Source organism: Gavialis gangeticus, unplaced genomic scaffold (assembly GCF_001723915.1).
Source record: "Gavialis gangeticus isolate Ggan-Ray unplaced genomic scaffold, GavGan_comp1, whole genome shotgun sequence".
Lineage (NCBI taxonomy): Eukaryota > Metazoa > Chordata > Crocodylia > Gavialidae > Gavialis > Gavialis gangeticus.
Window position 1 is genome coordinate 6,643,138 of NW_017729008.1, and position 8,556 is coordinate 6,651,693.

The 8,556-nt window shown below is 45.7% G+C and overlaps 1 protein-coding gene across 6 annotated transcripts in view; it reads right to left on the reverse strand.

Moving 5' to 3' along the window:
• The window catches only part of FAM19A5 (family with sequence similarity 19 member A5, C-C motif chemokine like), an 854,206-nt gene that overhangs the window by 570,100 nt on the left and 275,550 nt on the right, over positions 1–8,556 (reverse strand). The gene's annotated exons all lie outside the window — the stretch shown is intronic.

Below are 8,556 nucleotides of genomic sequence, written 5' to 3' on the forward strand. Positions count from 1 at the left end.
GGGGGGTGCCGTCGGCTCCGCCCGGCCCTGCGGCGCCCGCTGCCAGCCCCGCCGCCGCCGCCGCTATTTCAGCCCTGCCGGCGGCGCCTCTAAACTTTGCCGGCCGCGCTCCGACTGAGAGCTGCGCGAGCGTTTCCACGGCGTGCCTGTTCGCAGTCATCCGGGGGGGTAGGGGGGGACAAGAAAACCCCGCTCCTGAAATAAACCCATAAACCCTCGTTCGAGCTAAAGAAGCACGGGTTTTGTTCAGGTGTTTTATTCAGTGCTGCGGAGCGATAGCTGTCTCTTCACCCTTTGCAGCCCGCCACAAAGGGAGGGTTACTTTATGCGAAGGGAGTTTTTAGCGAGGGAAATAGTTGGGGTAGGCCACCAATAGCAGGTCCTTCCCCATCGCTTGAAACCCACCAGAAAGAGGGAGGAAGGGAGGGGACCCAGCATCTACTTCAAACAAAATGTAGAAATGACCGTTTGAGACTGGGATGGACTGTCAGAGGCTCCTGCATCAACCAGTTGGTCCTGATCTCCTGGTTGGTGACTGCTGCTTTGCATGTTAGTTTTCCCCGGGCTCCTTCGCTCAACCCAGGCACTGCAGCAAGGGATTTTTTCTTTATTTAATTTTTGGTGGTTGGTTTGCTTTTTTTTTGTTCTGGGCAGGGTCTCCCCTGAAGGCTTTCTGGTTCAGGGACAGAGTGGAAAAACATGGTGAAAGAATTTACCTGAGGTTTAAAATAATTTTAAAAAGTTGTTCTCCAAACCAGCTTCCAGATTAAGATACACGGATATCATAGTGACACAGAAGCGATAACAATAGGGGTAAGGTATTCTACTGTTAAACTTTTCATTTCGAATTCTACTTTTTTGGTCAGAAATGCAGTCTGGTTTCAGAAGGGATCTTCCTCCCCCACAACTTTAGGGCTTTAAAAAAAAATAGGGGAAGGAGCATCTGAAGAAAATCAGTTCCTAGTAGATTTATACTGAAATAGATGTTGCATTTATTTTAGTCCTTAGATAGCAATAACTACAATTGATTTTAAAGCGTTCTCAGACTTAGCAAAAGTAGTCTGCAAACCCTTGGAAGTTAATAAAAATAAATAAATAAAACTTGGTGAATTTTGGATCGGACCCTCCAACAAGCCAGACATCAGGATCTGGCACAGGGCTTTCCAGGCCTCGAGGGAGTTGCTCTCAATGTGCACTAGCGTAAGTGACGGCACAGATTTGGTTCAGGGCTCGCACTGCACAAAGATATCCAGTCTCATAGCAACAAAGGATTCCAGAGGACTTCCCATTTGGGAGGAAAGAGGTACTTGGCGATATTGCATGCTGTACTAAATATGATTCAGCCTGTTTCTTTTCTATTTCCCAGAGAGCTTCTAAATGTATTTTCTAAACACCTTTCAGGCAGGGTGAGCTTGCTCAAAAACAGCCTTTTTAACTTTTTAACTTGTCACCTACATAGAGGCTTATAAGATTTTAGAGCTAACAGAAATAACCAACGTAGCCTTATACGAATAAGTCTTGCTTACAGACTTTTCCCTACGCCAGTTTGTCAGAGGTAGCAGATAGGCAAGATTCTGCCCCGTTGCCAGCAGAAGAAGCCATGCAATCTGTTCCCTAGCTCCATGGGTCCTGAGGGATCTGCAGGAAGTCAAAGCCACTTGAGTAGCAGTCTCAAGTCTTTGCTGTAGTTTGGGGCCTGTGTATTCTTCAGCAGTACAGATGCAAAGCAGCCACATGTTGCCTAGATAATGTCTCCGCAGGTCTGCCACCAGGGACCACATCTTAAGGCTGCATATTCTTTTCCACTTAAACATTAATGATTATGTGCACCCATTCATCTACACAGGGAAGGAAATAGCTCTATGTATTCCACTTTGTAGCATTCATTTGTATTTCACCTCTCTGCAGGAAGTGGGAGAGCCCTACACCTGGGGTATTGTCCAGGGACAGTGTAACAGCTGGGTCTTCCCTGGGCCAGTCAAATGTTGGCCCACCCACCTGTTTCTGGGCTAACCACCTGCCTCTCTCACCTGCCATGCCTTGTTGATACATAATTATGATGTTAATTAGGCAGGAAGCTGCTCATTTCCCCACCCCAATGCCAGGGGGCACCATCTATGGCTCTGTTCCCTACACCGCAGCCCAAGCCTTGCAGGTGTTCCCTCCAGCTAGCTAGCACTGGGACCCCAGCTCCAGAGTCTCACTGGGGCTTGCTCCCCACTGGAGCTCCTGGTCCCAGCACCCTCACACCAGGTTTATTCAGCACGCACACAAACAACATATACCAGGTCCCATACTCACATGCTGGGCTTCAAGACCGCACATACGCTCTCAGGTCTCTGAACTGTGTCCCCAAGCCCTCCCTGGCCCCAAGAGCTTCCTTAATAGCTCCCCAAGACTCAGGGCCCCACCCCCTGGGGCTTCACACTGGCTCCCATATGCAGCCTCAGACCTCCACCACAGAGTCTGGGCACTGCCACAGGTCCCTCCACCAACCTGTGCCCTGCCTCAGTGCTCCCACAGTGAGCCTGGGCCCCCCTTGCTTGATCTCACCCACCAGAGATGTGGGAGCTGGGGTTATTAAGGTACCCTGACCCACCTTTCACTGGGTGGTAACTAGTCTGGTATTTCCAGGGGGCTCCCACACCACTGCAGGGTACAGTTATAGTTCTAGGTTATACCCAGGACCAAGAGCCTCCTAGCCATCCCCATAAGCTCTTGCCCTTACCTCCAGGGTTGTTCCTGCTGCAGCTCAGCTAGGGATGTTTTGAAGGATGTTCAGTGAGTGGGAAACTGTACATTTCAATGACTTGCTTTTTAGAAGCACAAAACAATTGCTTCTGTCTTATGCAGAAAACTCCCTTCCAATTTAGTACTACAAGGGTGCTGGTACATGTTGGGGGGGGTTAGTACTTAGGGTTGCATTCTATGCCCCCTAAATTGAAATGGTGGGTTTTAAAATGAAACCCACTATTTCAATTTAGGGGTTTCCATTACAGTTCTGGTGAGGGGCCCAATCTTTTTTTTTTTTGGCAGAGCCTGCCCGTGGCCAAGGGGTGAGCTGCTGGCAGGCTAAGCAGTCCCTGAGCTGCAAGGGGCCCTAGTCCTTTCCTCAGTGGTGGCAGTGCATCCCAGAGCCACCTGGGTGGGCTGGTAGCAGGCCTGGTGCTGCCCCAGCTTGGAGGTAGCACCTAGCCTGATCCAGCTCTGCCCCGACCCTGAGCTAGGGCAGCATCTGGCCTGCTAGCAGCACCCCCTGGGGAGTGCTGCTGTTGTGGAAGGTAGGACCAGGGTCCCCGTAGCTCAGGGGCCACTCAGCCTGCCAGTAACTTGCCCCATAGCTGTGGGAGAGGCAGGCAAGCTCTGCCAAAAAAAAATAAACAATTGAACCTCTCACCACTTTTGCCTTCAGCCAGGGCCTGCTAAAAGCAGACGTTGTGAGGGGCCTGATCCTTTCTTTCTGCAGAGCCTGCCTGCCTCTCCCGTCGTCAAAGGGTGAGCTGACAAACAGCTCCAATGCACTGTTGCAAACTAAACTACATCGCAAACTGGTTTAGTTCAAACTCATTTAAAACCCCCAGAACTCCTGCACATGTACAGCATGATGCCATTAAGCCACACAAAGGGGCACTTTTGTCACATGTACATGGTAATGGCATCATGTGTACAAGTGCCCCAGAGCTATAAAACCATGTGGAAGAACTCAGTTCAATTCTAGAGGTCTTAAAGTTTTTAAATGGAAAACTATTCATTTATTTCCTGTGAAAAAGTCTTATCAAATGTAATACATTTTCCCTGGTGACAGAGGAGCAGTAGCCATTACTACATCCACCCTCCCACCTGCCAAATTCCCAAACCCTAAACCTTACAAAGCCAGTTGGGGGTGGGGCATGCCGCTTTCCTCCCCTGCATCTGGATTGGAGGTGCACCATGCCACCTTTCCCCCTGTGTTTGGATTGTGACAGGTCCATGCCCCCTTCAACACAGGGATGTGGTTGGGGCTGGGCCACACCCCCTCCTGCCCTGCCCCCAGCCAGGTCACTCCCCCTTCCCCTGCAGGGCCGGATTGGGGCTGGGCTCCCACCTCTTTTCCCCTACACGTGCCTGGATGGTGCCCGCCACGTCCGCCTCAGCTGCCAGATTGGGGCCATCGGCTGTATCTGGCCTGCGGATGGACTGGGTACTGCCCATCCGGCCTGTTGGACAAGAAGATTGAGCACCCCTGCACTAGTCCATGATCATTTGAAGATGTCTCCTTTTCTTGTCTATAATCATCCTTTGCAATTTTAACTGTGTCAAATGGCACTGAGGAAACAACATGGTTCTAATCTGGTTCATGCAATATAGGCCAGATTTACGCCTGGCCTAACACTGCTTATTTTGATGCAGTTACACCAGAGATGATGTTAGCCCTATATTCATTAATGAATTTGGAACCCACTACTAGCTTTAAGTCATACAAAAGAAAGCAGAAACAGATCTATTATTAGGTCTTCTAGTTCAAACCTTTGCTGATACGTGATCGCTCCCTACTGAATTTTATTTAGTTTACTTTTAAATTAGTCAGGTAATAGGTCTGACACTAGTTATTTTAGGATGTTATTCCAACCTAACAGCTCTCTTATTTGTGATGATTCTCCCAATTCTTAAAATAACATCTCACTTGCTCAGTTGCACCCTGTTACTGCTTCCCCCATAGTTTTGGCTTTCACAAGAGTATTTTATTGTCCTTCCCATCTTCCATTTTAATCTGGCCAATGTAGCAGTCATATTATATAAAATGCATATTAACTAATTATTCTAGTCTGTCTATAAATTAACTCTGCCTGCCTTCAGGTCATTTTCATTATTGTCCTCTACATCCTCTACAATTTCTTTGGTACTGGGATACTCAGAATTATTTATGTTAATCTAAAAATTGAACTGAATGTTCCCCTTTTGTAAGTCAGGGTTGTTATACTGAATTAAAATCATTTGAGAGGTAGTTAGCTATGTTAGTCTGAAATTGGTCAGAAGGCAGGGTAGAGGTGCACCTTTAGATACTAACTACCTAAAGGTACATATTTACCGTGCTTTTTTAAAGAATTTGGTCTCTTCCTTGGTTTGTGAGATTATAAATCCACGTCTGTTTCACCATTCTGTGAGGTTTTTGGCAACTGGACTTCATCCATGGCATGCGAAATATTTTGTGTTCTTTCTCCCTTCATTTACTTAAATGGGTAGTATAATATTAGACCCTCATTGCTTCCTGACAGCACAGATAATTTTTCTTCAGTTGCTTTTGCTTAAGTCAGGTTTGTGAAAGGGCTTATGGAACTCCCATATTATAGAATAATGAATATCTTCATCTTCTCCTTTATTAGTGGATATACTTTCTTCCTAATACTTCTGATATATTTATCAAAAACCTTCTTGTTTCTTTTGGCTTTTTTGGTTAACATTTAACTCATGGTATTGTTCTGCTGCTATACTCTTTTCTTTACAATCCTGAACTGACATTCTCTTCTGGCTTGATTTAATCTTTTTTCTTTATTTATGGAGAAAGAACTGTGCCAGTAGCTTTTTATCATGTGGACAGCTGCCTATGGAAAACTCATGTCAGTTTTTAACACATTGCGGGCATCAGTTAGTAAAAATGTTTGGCCATTATTAGCAGAGGCTGAATTCGAGCTGGCTAAAAACAGATAAAGGGTTTTATGGACCCTTGATTATAACTCCTTGAGCCATTATCAAATTCCAAAAAAAGCCCTTGAAAACCATATATGACACACGATACCAGTCACACATAGTGTTTTTATAGTTTAATTATGCTGCCATGTGCCACTTTTCTCACTTTTTCCTGCAATATCTACATCCTGCCACTTCTTTCTGTCATTCCAATACTTCTCAACAACTACTGCCGCCATGTTGTCTATTTGTTACTTTATTTTAGATGCTCGTTCCATAAAAAGTGGCACCTATTTTTGCAGTAGGTGCTCTGACAGTTAAAAACACAATTATAAAAATAGATTACTTAAAAACTTCCTTTCACCTAAAAATAACCTAGCAACTGAAGGCATACTTAGATATTTACAGCCTCCCAGAAGTCTTCCAAATTCCCGGTAATTATGGAAAATACATGGGTCCCACAGAATGCAGAAAACAAGGAATACTTCAGACAGGGAGGAAAGGGAGCGTATTGCATAGCTTGGAGGCCTTCACAGACAACATCACGCAAGCTGTTCTCTCTCTCATAGAAGAAGAGCTCCGCCTTAGGTAACCCACTGATTTCAACTGTGGCATTGGCACAAGGGAGTGGGAAGTGTTTAGGTACGCAGGTCCTAATCTATTAAGAGCTTTATAGGTCAGCAGTGCCAGTATCTTATACTTTAGGAATACATTTTAGTAGTCAATGCAGATCCAAAGCCATTGTTGTTAGGTACTCCTGTGGGGCCCATAACAAATAAGCTGTTCACAGAATGAGCTACAAGTGGCATATGGTTCTTTGAAGAGATCAGGACTTTGAATTCTGTTCAGTGACCTTCTTGGCTAAGAACACAGATTTGCTTGCATGCTACAAAGCTCATTTTTTCACTCATTTTAGATGGAAGGGGTAGGACTAACGTCTGAGAGTCATAACCCTTCATATTATGGTGTTTTAGTTTATGGGATAAGTCCCCAGGTACAGGATGGCTGCCTGTTAATATGTTAATATATCTGAAGAAATAATAGAATATTCAGTTAACTGAACTATCCCAATTTGTACATCGCCTACTAAGTAACTTGTGATATTAGGGTGGCTTTATGCCCAGCCTTTGCTTCTCTTTCCCTTCTGTTTGTTTATGACCCTCACTTGTATCATTTCAAATTATACCTTTATTTTGCAAATTGATATGCATATATGGCTTCTTACATCTGCATGGAGACTATTAACGTCAGAGGGGGCTTATGAGATCATAGGCGGCTGCCATGTGACTCCAATTTTATGGTCAATGTTCATTTTAAGATAATATTCAGATTGGGAAATCATTAAAATCAGTGGTCACTTCTTTAAGACAAGTACCACAGTTGAGATTTTCAAGGCTGACAAAAAGGTATTAGCAATGAAGTTACAAAAAAATTCCAAAAGTTCTCCTGTGCGTAAGTGGCTATTCTGGCTGAAGTAGTAGTCATGCTTATTTCTATAACCAATGGCATCTAGTGAATGGCATCATAGCCACCCTTGACTCTCCAGACCAAATTACTCTATAACCATGGATAGTTGAGTTGAGCATTGAAAATCTTGATGTATGTCTGGAACAAGGTTCAAATTTATACTTCTGAATCTACAGGAAGATTCCACCACAACTAGCTACCCCAGACTTTCCAATGAAATTAGTAGAAGTTGATTCCTACAGCTGGCCTTGAAAAGCTTCCATTCATGTCTATACTTGTACCTATAACTCTTTTGCATGCACAAATATTCAACAACTGAACTGTATTAGAAAAATAAAGCATACACTCGGTGTAGGCCCAACATTGAAAGAACGACATGATTGGGATTGGAGGAATTTTATACTTTATCCCAAATGCTGTGCCTCCTGCCATCACAGCAGGATATGAAGAACTTCTACCAATATGAAGGACTTCTATCATTATGGCAGGAGGCACGTTTGGGATGAGACATAAAATTCCTCTGATCCCAACTGCACTACTGTGGAGCTGCCTCCAGGCCCAATCCTTTGTTCTGGACCCAGGACAGCCCTCAGCCTTCAGCAGGTTACAGACCAGAGGTGTCCAGGGCCACTACACACATTTTTTGGAAGTCCCAGGGCACTGGGGCCCCAGGATCACAGAGCCTCTCCCAACCCTGGAGTCCCTGTGCCATGGAAATCTAAAAAATGTGTTTAGCCAACTCCCTGCATCCTGACATTTTAAAGTGCCATGTTCAATATGTATGGTGCCATACAATCAAGCCACAAAGATATTCCATTACACACACTCACACACACACACACACACACACGCATGCATGAATAGCCCCTCAAGAATGATGGGGGAGGGGGGGCGGGCAGGGACAGAGTGGGGGTAAGCTTGCTAACCCTAGCCCCCACCACACTGCCGCTGCCTCCCAGGAGCGCTCCCTCTCCCCCTGGCAGCAGCACCACCTCCCTGGAGGGGGGGAAGCTTGCCCTGCCGTCCCTTGCATCCCCCTCCACCAGCACCCCATGCCACCGGTGCTTCAAAAGAACAGGGCCGAGAGGGGAGTGGTAGTGAGGCCAGCACTACTAGCCTTGCCCCACTGCTCCATCCTTGCTGTCATAGTGGTGCTCCACTTCCTCCAAGAACCAAGGCCAGGGGTTGTGGGGCAAGGCCTACACTGCTGGCTTCACCCCCCTGCTCCGTCCCCTCCATCCTCACTGTCATGGCATCGGACCACTGCCACCTCCTGTCCGTAATGCTCCTCTGAGTGGTTGTTTCAGTAACCAATCAGAGTGCTCCAAGAGCATTACAGACAGACAGACAGACTAAACCCTTTATTATATTAGAATATATATTCCATATTTATCATATTATTATAAATACGCACGCACACAA